The sequence below is a fragment of the Anolis carolinensis genome, chromosome 1 (assembly GCF_035594765.1).
Source record: "Anolis carolinensis isolate JA03-04 chromosome 1, rAnoCar3.1.pri, whole genome shotgun sequence".
NCBI lineage: Eukaryota > Metazoa > Chordata > Lepidosauria > Squamata > Dactyloidae > Anolis > Anolis carolinensis.
Genome location: NC_085841.1, coordinates 291,275,990 through 291,287,951, shown reverse-complemented (window position 1 = coordinate 291,287,951; position 11,962 = coordinate 291,275,990). Strand labels below are relative to the sequence as shown.

The 11,962-nt window shown below is 39.8% G+C and overlaps 1 long non-coding RNA gene across 2 annotated transcripts; it reads right to left on the bottom strand.

The window, feature by feature from the left end:
* Positions 1-793: 793 nt before the first annotated feature.
* Positions 794-11,882, bottom strand: LOC103279980 (uncharacterized). 2 transcript variants are annotated; one of them, XR_010001988.1, is made up of 5 exons: positions 11,482-11,882; positions 11,157-11,280; positions 8,946-9,001; positions 7,919-8,043; positions 794-6,621 (listed from the first exon to the last, which is right to left on the bottom strand). It is a non-coding gene; the product is annotated as an uncharacterized LOC103279980 (long non-coding RNA). The 2 variants fall into 2 exon arrangements; XR_010001987.1 differs by having other exon boundaries at positions 8,946-11,280.
* Between the last annotated feature and the right edge of the window lie 80 nt (positions 11,883-11,962).

The window sequence follows — 11,962 nt, the reverse complement described above, 5'->3', positions numbered from 1 at the left end:
CATCATAGCATCAAGTGTTCCTGTAGACCAACATGTGGCTCACAATTTATGCCCCCTGAAGCTCCCCAAAATTGCAAGACACCCCCGTTATTTTTATTTAGCAATTTTCACTTTTTCAAATGCCCCAAATGTTCCAAAACTACTTTAAAGCAGCTTTTCTTTGTGTTCTTGAAGCTTCCCAAACTCTTTTTAAAAAACCCAACTTATCTAACAATTGGCCAGACATGAAACTGGGAGATGCACGAGTGAAAAATGTCCCCCACGCCTTTTGTAGATGTTATTCTCCATGGTTGGCTCTCATAAGTAGCAGGTTAATGGTGGCATTTTGCAGCAACTGCATGCCAGACTCAAAAGCAATCACACATTGCATTAAACCACTCTTAAGATTCTCAGCACATAGGTAACAGTGCTTAAGCTATGAGAAATACGACAAATCATAATTTATTTAAATGCATGATCCTAAAGGACTGAACAGGGTTATTACCAGAACTTTGAGAGGCAAATATCCATTTTCAAACAAGCCATATAGATGATTATAACAACAACAAACATGATAAATGAATAAATAGATACTCAGATGCCTCTGCTGAAATTTAAAGCAAAATTATATTGTTTAACTGGGTCATCTAGAAGGCTCCCTTCCATTCTAAATTCAATGCAAAGCCAAATGTGATAGAGCTATCAAGTTTTTATATTCTAATTTGGGTATTTTATTTTTTAACAGTAAATTTGAGAACCTATAGCTGTTGGAAAACATCACGCTGCACTGCCCGTGAGGTTGCTGAGCACTTTGATGCTGACAGTTTTCGATTCCTTTGCTGCCACAGAGATTTCTGCAACAACGCTCCAAGCATCTTGTTCCGTTCGGCTCCCCTTGGTATTTCTGCAGTGACTGCGATTTGGATGAAATACCTGTGACACAGATATTTAAAGAAATGTGTTCTCTGTATAACACATCCACTGATTTGCACTTTTGAGTTGGTATGTCTATTGCAATTATTTGCAGAAGGGTCAACTTGTCTTCAAAAAGAAAAAGGCAAAGATACATTAGAGAACAACAGAAGGAAGACTGGCATGTTAAGTTGCTTCTTTAAAAATAAGTAATGTCGAAGTATTGTAAATATGGCAGTTAACCAGAAAATGCACTCTTGAATACAAAAAGCTTATTTTCTACCAAATATTCTTAGTTAGTGATGCTTTGATATATTTTGAAACTGGTCAATCTTAGAGCTTGGAAGTAACTCACTGAAAATAACTAGTTATCCTAATTTGTAATTTCAACAAATTTTTGAAACAGACTACTAATTATTTCAAAGTAACATTTAACTTTTCCATTATTTCAATTCAAGAACATTTTTAGTAATTTTAAATGCATTTCTAAATAGTAATAATTAACAAACTATCAAACATATCAATTTTGAAAAATGCCTTTAATGATTTGAGGCTAATCTATTAATGTCGCCTACCTCAGTGATGTTTATTTAATAGCTATTAGCCTGCTTTAAATGGCTCCCATGATATCAATAAACAGATAAGTAGTTTTCTGTGCACTACCAAGAATTAATGTTTGTACTAATGGGAAAAATAATTTCCATTCTGTATGATAAGCCACCACAAAGGAGTGGCATGCAACATACAGTTAGCCACCACAGAGTATGACCTTTAATTTAAAGCAACCTCTTCTTAACAGAGGGACGAAAATAATGTTTCCTCATTATTGGCTATATCACTTAGGATTCCTGAAAATTGCAGTTTAACATCAAGAGGTCACATGATTCCACTCTTTGACTTAATGGCTATGATCCATAAGTCATCTTTACCTGTGTGGTGTTTTTCATCTATAGGGCTTTGAAGACAACAGATAAGTAATTGGCAATAAAATCAAAGACAAGTTAATAATAACATGTCATACTGAGTGTTTGCATTCAAAGCTCACTGATAGAGACAAACATCTGCAAAGGTTGAAATTTGTTTTATCCAAAATCCATTTCTAATTAATGTGTAGCCTACAGCTGATATTAGAAGAAGCTACATGAATGATACCAAAGGTCTGTGCCAGTGGTTCTCAACCTGTAGGTCCTCAGGTGTTTTGGCCTACAATTCCCAGCCAGCTGTTAGGATCTCATGGAGTTGAAGGCCAAAACATCTGGGGACCCACAGGTTGAGAACCACTGGTCTATGCTATCCAATATTCGCTTTCATTGGCAGTCAGAGGTCTATGCGAAGCCCATAAGCAGGACAGCTCATGTTCCCCAACAACCAAATTTATCTAGTCTCCTTTTAAATCCATTCACATTGGTGAGCATTGCTACATCCTGGGGTAGTGAATTCGGTCATCCAACTTTGTACTGTGTGAAGAGCTGATACAATCCTAGAGTGCAGACACCCAGCACTGTCACAATATCACAATAGCCCCTCAGGTAGCAGGTAGTGGTGCAAAGCATTTAGCAAGAATGTTGTGGCTCATTACATAGCACACATACCAGTACTCAGGACTTGGCTTCTTTTTTCTGAAAATGGGCATGTGTACTTGGTTTCCATTCCCAACCAACCTCTTTAAAAATACCATGCATTTGCAACCCATGAGACCAGGTCCTTTTTTCCCTCTTGGCTTTGGACACATTAAAAATAGCAGCGCCTTTGCATGATGAGAGGTTAACTAGAGGTCCATTTTTCTGGATTCTAACTGCTGAAAGGTTTTAAAAGAAAATGGCAAGTATTAAAAGACTACCTGAGTAGCTTAGCTGGAGAAACTCAACACTGGGAGACAGTTAGTCATGAGATAATAGGGAGGAGATGATGGAACTTGTCTGGTGGCTTTCATTCCTGGAGCTACAATCAGATTGAACAAGTTTGATCCTGCTGTTTCTTCTGAGGAGATGTGCAGAAGAGGAAGGAATATAATAATACACAGAAGTCAGTATTCAGTATTTGCAGTATTCTGGTTTGAGGGCATTCATACAAAAGATTAGCAGCTTCTCATCTGAGGTTCATTGAGAAGTCCACAGGCTGATGGACATTTTTTTTTCAATTTTAAATGAAAATTAGAATTTTAGTTTGGAATCTTGTGACCAATATTTCTACCACTGCCTTGGAATCCTCATGAAAAATGTCATTTTAGGCCTGGGCCTAAATTCTCAAAACCGCACCAGATTCCTACCTGACTTTGAAAGTTAAAGAGGTCAGCCCTGGTTAGTATTTGCACTGCCAATGAATACAAGGTGCTTTCATCTATATTTCAGAGAAAGGCAATGGCAAACCATCTCTGAGTATTCCTTGCCTAAGAAAGCCCTATAATATTAATAGGATCACCATAAGTCAACAAGGGATTTGAAAAAAAAAGACACATATACACTGTATGTCTTTTATAATATAAATATAAAGCATTCATTCCAGTTATTTGCAGTCTCTTTATCTTATTTTAGTTCTCCTTTGGTTCTATTTACTTAGTAGAAGTGACCCGAAGGGCCAACAAAATGTCTGATATACCTTAATAGAATGACTGGCAAAGCACATGCAGTATAGTTAACATTTGGTACTTTCAATGGCTAATCAAAAATGCAAATACAGCTTCCCCTTGGTATCAGTTGAAGTATTGTTCCAGGATCCCATGCGGATCCCATAATCCACGGATATTCAAATCCCTTTACACATGATGGCATGATAAAATGGTGTACCATATATAAAATGACAAAATCAAAATTTATGTTTTTTTGTGGGGAAATTATGTGGGGGAGATATTTTCAAGCCATTGGTGGATGAATCTGTGATTGCTGAATCCATTGATATGGAGGGCCAACTGTATTCAATTTTTGCAGTTCTTGCCATGCTTATACAATTACCTAGTTAACATTGCTGTGGATTATATACTGGTATATATAAATAATGCTTACACTGTTGTGTATTAAATATTTCTCAGAAACTATTAAAGAAGAGAGAACATTAGCTTTTAATTGGGTCACATGCCCCTAAATATGTATATATGTTTTCATGTGGTAATGTATTACTTGTGGGAGAAACTAAAAATCCTTCAAAATACTTTAGCTGCAGCATCACTATAATCAAAGAGTGTTATTAAAGTACCACTGATTAACAACAATCACAAGCAGGTGGAGAAATGCCACTTTTTTTTCATTGCACACTTTGCTTATATGGTCAGAACAGTTTTATTAGCCATTCTAGAACATTGTGAAATCACTTGAAATTTAATGGATTATGACCCCTTTCAATGTATATAAATATATAAGTAAATAAATAAATATGAAAATAAAATCATTGCCATGTTATGTGCATTTATTTGGGAATACAAAACACAGTATGGCACAGTGCACAGCATCATTGGCCTTGCTGACTGGAAAATTCTGGACACTGTAGCTCTTAAAAGGTAATTTTTTAAAGGTCTGCACTTAGGTAGGCTATTGTTCTACCAATATCTATATTTTTACATTGAGTTGCAATGCTTCTTTATAAAGCTTTAGACAGTAGTATTTTACATTACTCTATAGAGATGCCAAGAACTGGATCTGGAATACTCTGCATCCAAAGTATGTGCTCAGCTCTTGAAGCTGCATTCTATTTTGTTTATAGTTGCTAGGTGTCCTTTCTTGTAAGGGATGTTTCTTATTTGAGGACCAGAAAATATTAGATAACATAACCTTTTACAAATGAGCCAAAAAAAACCCTTTAGAGCAGAATCTCCTCTTGTAGTATACAACCAAATATAATTATGCTAGGCAATGGTTTCAGTTGTTAGACTGAATAACCAGCAATCTCCAATCTGTTAGGAAAAAGAGATTTGCCAGTGCATAAAAAACAGCAGAGCTTTAGAAGTGCTTTTAAGTGCCTAAAAGGCACTCTTCCATAAAATAACTTGTTTCATATCATGCAGTCAAGAGACAAAAATGAAGTAAGAGCACGTAGTCTGCAGCCCCGTTTATAACTTCTCAGAAAACATACAGTAAAGGATGCTGCACACATACAGGAAACAGTAAGCAACAAGATCATAGACAAACAGATTGCTAGAGAATGCTTGATGAAGGCTGTCATTTCCAACAGAATGCATATCTTACAGGGCTGGTTAGTACCCATTATAAAGAAGCCCCCATTTGAACTGCCAATGAACACAAGGTGCTGTAATCTATATTCCAGAAAAAGGCAACGGCAAACCTTTCTTTTTATATAGACCGAACCCTCCTGTATATATCGACTGAACATTCCTGTATTTTAGATTTTGGGATCATGTAATTTATGAAAGTGGACAGTATGTTAATTTACAAAGGAATATATGGCAAATACTCCATCTTATACTGACTACAATGCAGTTCAAAACTGGTTCCATATTATGGTGGCCAGACAACAAACTCCCACAAAAGAGCACTAAAGAAAGTCCTTAATGCACTCCAATGTTTTGATGTGCATTAAATCCAAATTCTGACTACACAAACAATAGTTTGTGTAATCACCATTTGGACTCCAAATTGCTTCCAGGATTTCCTATGTAATAATCTGTACAGAGAAACCACTTTCTTCAATACTGGTTTGACACTGCATTAAATGGCCAGTGTAGATGGAGTCTTAAGTTAACAAAAATAAATCAGGCTATTTCTATCCAAGAATATGTTTCTTTAATGAACGGTCTTCCTGATGAGGACCATAACTTTTTTTTTGCCTGGAATTTGGTTCTTTTAAGCTCTCCATCCCACTCAACATCTTTGCCTGTGAACCAAGGAAACCTCTCCCCATCCATCCCTTTGAGAGCAAACACATGATGAAGATTCCAGCCAAAAACAAAGATCTCGCTCCATTTATTAAGCTATTTAACAGAAGAGTAGATTAAATAAGAACAGTTTAATGCAAAGAACACAATGCCCCTGAGCTCAGCAGTAGTGGAGGCAGCAAACTATGTTTTCCAGATGTTGAAGCACAACTCTCACGAGCTCCAGGCAGCATTGCCAGCTATTCGAAATAATGTGAGTTGCAGTCCAGCCCCACTTGAAAGGCCAAAAGTTGCTTAGATTAAAGAGAAGTAGCATATAACAAATATTTTGTATTGTTCAACTCATGAGTAAAGCTCTGGTGAGAAAAAGACACAGGAACCATAGGAGAAAAGTAAGAGTTGTGAGGAGGATTGAGGAGGTTCTTCCACAACATCCTTCCTAACTCATGCAGTTTTTATATGCCATAAAAGGGAAACCATGATTGTTGAAGGCTTTCATGGCTGGAATCACTGGGATGTTGTGTGGTTTATGGGCTGTATGGCCGTGTTCAAGCAGCATTTTCTCCTGAAGTTTCACCTGCATGTGTGTCCTCTGAAGATGCCAGCCACAGACACAGGCAAAACATCAGGAGAAAATGCTGCTAGAACACAGACATACAACCCAGAAACCACACAACACCCTCTTCATCAACATCAGATGCCTCTTCATCAACATCAGATATGGGAAAGACATGAAGTCAAAAACCTAACCTGACCGTCTTTTCATAGCATCAGCATGAATCATCTCTACGGTTTTAGGCTACAGTGTGGATGTCTAAATCAGTGGTGTCAACCTCATTTTCATCGAGGGCCACATCAGTCTTATGGCTGCCATCAAAGGATCATTGAATCTATGGATGGAGAATCTGTGGATACAGAGAGAAGGCCAACAATGTTATTTTTACATAGTGCTCGGTGCTCTTTAGTTTTTACCCAATTTGGGTCCCCAGATGTTATTGAATGACAACTTCCACCACTTTTTATTATTTGCAGTGTAGACTGCAAATGGGAATTGCAATCCAACAGCATTTGTGGCTCTGAGGTTGGGGACATTTTTAAGTCAGACATCCTATCCACAAGCCTTGTATCTAAATTCAGACCCCACTATCCTGACTAAACAGAACAAATTACATCTCCCCAGATGTTCCTGTAACACAGTGGTTCTCAACCTGTGGGTCCCCAGATGTTTTGGCCTTCAACTCCCAGAAATCCTAACTGCTGGTAAACTGGCTGAGATTTCTGGGAGTTGAAGGCCAAAACACCTGGGGACCCACAGGTTGAAAACTACTGCTGTAGCACAATTCCCATCAGTTCCAGCCATGATGCCTAATGATGAGGAATATGGAAGTTGTAGTCCAGCATCTGGAGGGCCACATAAAATGACACAGAGGGCCTTATTTGGGCACATGTGGTCTAAATGAAGACCTAAATTAGAAGTAGAATATATTATAGATCACATAAAAATACTGAGACATATTATTTATGGTTTACCGCATCATGCTGTAAACAGGTTTAGGATTCTCTCACACATCTACAGTACTTTGAAATATTATAAATTGTCCTCCCATTTATAGAACTCTGTTTACTGAACGTTTCTTCTTCATAGAATTTCAGACATGAAACAATCAGGGACAGCTAACACCTCCCAACAAAGGATTCCCCCAGGCAAGAATCAGCCAGGCTTTGAAGCTGCAAGGATTCCCAGTCCTAATCAAGGTGATTAATTGCAACATTCACACTTGCTTCCAATAGACAAGAGTTCATTCTCCCACCCTGGACCTTCCACAGATATATAAACCCCACTTGCTTAGTTTTCAACTTCACAACCTCTGGGGATGCCTGCCAAAGATGTGGGTGAAACATCAGGAGATAATGCTTTTGGATCATGGCCATACAGCCCTGAAAACTCCCAGCAACCCAGTGATTCAGGCCATGAAAGCCTTCAACAACACATTTCTTCTTTCCTTATATAAACACCTGCATCTTTACAAATCTTTTCCCACAGGTATTATTTCTGATCAGAGTTTAAGAAAATTACTTTATGAATTACAGCTCCCTGTAACTAATTTTGCTTGTAGAGCTGGATGTCATTTTTGATCAACTTATTTGCTGTGTAGGAAACACTTAACTGAAGTACTCCTAAAAGAAAGATGTCTGACTGACCTCCGAAGAAGGAAAGTCCTCCACTTTCTGACACAGTCATTCGCTTGGCACATATGCATTTTGCTGTAAAGGCATCTGTTCTGCAGACATACCATATCTCCTCCAGTTCTCTTCTGGACATTTACCTGAATCGTGAGAGTCAAGAAGCTGCTACAATTTCGTACTTGTCAAAACGTACTTCATTGTGCAATATTCTGCACTATCGATGCCAAGTGTTCATGAAATAATGCTTACATTTTGCATCTAGGTTCATTCTGTGTCCATGTAAGAAAGATTATATGTATTTGAAGCCATAACATAATAATAATGATAATAATAATAATAATAATAATAATAATAATATACTTTACTTAGATTCTGCTCTATCTCCCCAAGGAGACTCAGAGTGGATTACAGAATACACAAAAGGCAAACATTCAATGCCGTCACAACGAATAACAAAGACAGACAATCCACAGAGGCAAGGCTTCCTGCTTTTTCTATCTCCGGCATCTGGAGGCTGTGCTTGACTCGGCCATGGGGAGGTGCGATTGTGCCATTTTCCACGTCAAGGAGGCTGATATCCAATGGATGCCTTCCTGACCAAATTTTGCCAGCATGTTTTTCAGGGGGTGCCTTTTACCTCCCCGCTGAAGTGGTACCTATTTATCTACTTATATTGCTGTTTTCGAGCTGCTAGGTGAACAGAAGCTAGGGCTGAAGGCGAGAGCTCATATAACATAATAACATAACATAATAAAGTCATTTATGAAAGGAAGTGGCTGGAATTCACAAACACACAGGGAAATAATTTAATTATTTAATTTAATCATTTAATCATTTAATTCTGCCATTGTGTAAGACCGCTCTGGGTCCCCCTGGAGGAGAACAGCAATATATATATAAAATAAAATAAATCTATTAGTCTTTTAGGTATAACAAGGCTTCCTTTATTTGGCAAGTTTGTAAGTGTCAGGTAATTTGAACCTGGAGAAACACTGCAGAATATGCTTTTAACACAACTGCTGAGAATCTAGTTAATTATTACCTCTTGTCAAGTATTAGCAATTTGGATTCTCTTTGTGAGGCTGGAAGTGGCTGCAGCTGAAAAAACAGGAAAGAAAGAAAGAAAGAAGCCAGTGCGTTTTAATGCCTTAATCTCAGAGTCCATGTACATTGTAGAATTAATACAGTTTGATATGGCTTTCACTGCCATGGCTCAGTGCTATGGAATCCTGGGAGTTGTCGCTGCTCAAGGTCTTTAGCCTTTTCTGCCATAAAATTTGTTGGTGCCTCACCAAATTACAACTTCCACGATCCCATTCTACACACTTCAGATGCACCAGCAGAGAGAGAGCTCAGACTGACCCTTTTGCCCTTTTCTTCTTTCGATCTGGATTTCTGCCTAAATAAGGCCATACTGTATGTTTCAAGAGATCTCTACAGCAGCGTTTCTCAATCTGGGGGTCGGGACCCCTGTGGGGTCGTGAGGGGGTGTCAGAGGGGTTGCCAAAGACCAGTATTTTCTGTTGGTCATGGCAGTCTGTGTGGAAAGTTTGGCCCAATTCTATCGTTGGTGGGATTCAAGGGGCTCTTTGAGTATTTGTGCCAAATTTTGTCCAGATCCATCATTGTTTGACTCCACAGTGCTTTCTGGATGTAGGTGAACTACAACTCCAAAACTCAAGGCCAATGCCCACCAAACTCTTCCAGTATTTCCTGCTGGTCATGAGAGTTCTGTGTGCCAAGTTTAGTTCAGATTCATCACTGGGGGAGTTCAGAATGCTTTTTGATTGTAGGTGAATGATAAATCTCAGCAACTACAACTCCCAGATGACAAAATCTTCCCCCCACAAGTATTCAAATTTGGGCGTATCGGGTATCTGTGCTAAATTTGGTCCAGTGAATGAAAATATATCCTGCATATCAGATATTTACATTAAGATTCATAACAGTAGCAAAATTGGGTTGCTTTGAGTTTTCTGGGCTGTATGGCCATGTTCCAGAAGCATTATTCCTGATGTTTCACCCACATCTATGGCAGGCATCCTCAGAGGTTGTGAGGTACAGTAGAGTCTCGCTTATCCAACCTTCACTTATCCAACATTCTGGATTATCCAATGCACTCTGCCTTTTAGTAGTCAGTGTTTTTGGAGTCAATGTTTTCAATACATTGTGATGTTTTGGTGCTAAATTCGTAAATACCGTAATTACTACATAACGTTACCATGTATTGAACTGCATTTTCTGTCGATTTGTTGTAAAACATGATGTTTTGGTGCTTAATTTGTAAAATCATAATGTAATTCAATGTTTAATAGGCTTTTCCTTAATCCCTCCTTATTATCCAACATTTTCGTTTATCCAGCGTTCTGCCGATCTGTTTATGTTGGATAAGTGAGACTCTACTGTATATTGGAAAACTAAGCAAGGGAGGTTTGTATATCTGTGGAAGGTCCATAGTGGGAGAAAGGACTCTTGTCACTTGGAGGCCAGTGTGAATGTTGTAATTAATCGCCTTGATTAGCATTCATGGCCTTACCAGCGTCATTCCTGCCTGGGGGAAATCCTTTGTTTGAAGGTGTTAGCTGCCCCTGATTGATTCAGGTATGTAATTCCTCTGTTTTCAGAGTGTTGTTCTTTATTTACTGTCCTGATTTTAGAGGGTTTTTAAAATACTGGTAGCTAGATTTTGTTCATTTTCATGGTTTCCTCCTTTCTGTTGAAAATGTCCACATGCTTGTGGATTTCAATGGCTCTTCTGTCTGACATGGTGGTTGTGAGAGTCCAGCATTTCTGTGTTCTCAAATCATATTTTGTGTCCAGTGCTCTGCTATGACTGACTTCTTTGGTTGAGTTAGTCCGCAGACACAGTACCTTCCTTGATTTGTGTTTGGGCAATGCTGTGTTTGGTGGTCTCTATATAGAATTGGAGCACCCGGTGGCACAGCGTGTTAAAGCGCTGAGCTGCTGAACTTGCTGACCAAAAGGTCATAGGTTCGAATCTGAAGAGGGGAGTGAGCACCCGCTGTTAGCCCCAGCTTCTGCCAACCTAGCAGTTCAAAAACATGCAAATGTGAGTAGATCAATAGGTACCGCTCTGGCAGGAAGGTAATGCTCCATGCAGTCATGCCGGCCACATGGCCTTGGAGGTGTCTACGGACAACGCCGGCTCTTCGGCTTAGAAATGGAGATGAGCACCAACCCCCAGAGTCGGACAGGACTGGACTTAATGTCAGGGGAAAACCTTTACCTTTACCTATGTAGAATTGGAGCACCCGCTGGTGCAGTGTGTTGGAGTGCTGAGCTGCTGAACTTGCTGATCAAAAGGTTGCAGATTCGAATCCGAGGAGCGCCCGCTGTTAGCCCCAGCTTCTGCCAACCTAGCAGTTTGAAAACATGCAAATGTGAGTAGATCAATAGGTACCGCTCCAGCGGGAAGGTAATGCGCCATGCAGTCATGTCGGCCACATGGTCTTGGAGGTGTCTACGCACAATGCCGGCTCTTCGGCTTAGAAATGGAGATGAGCACCAATCCCCAGAGTCTGACAGGACTGGACTTAATGTCAGGGGAAAACCTTTACCTTAGCTATGTAGACTTATCCACAGCAGACTCCTGCAGTAGCAAAATTATAGTTGTGAAGTAGCAATGGAAATAATGTCATGGTTGGTGGGGGTCACCCCAACATGAGGAAGTGGATTAAGGAGTGGCGGAAGGCTGAGAACCGCGGCTCCAAGACGTGCCCTGGGTGCAGACTGGAATGACGCTTTGAATGGGGTCGCTCTCACCGCTGGCTTTGCCGTTCAGGAGGGATTCCTGGCCAGAGGAAACGCCCCCGCCCGTTCGGTGGCCTGAGCTCATCATCTCCCAGCCAATCCCGAACGGGAGAGGCCCGCCGTTGACTAATGAGAACGGCGTCGGCTCTATAAGACCCTTCACAGCCTTGAGAAAGGCGCAGATCTATTTGCGGCGCGTCGGGGAGGAAAGAACGCTGGTAAGGAACGGTCTTTGTCTCGTTGTTCTCTTTTGTAACGTCGTGCTTCCCGTGTCTTTTTCTTGGCTGA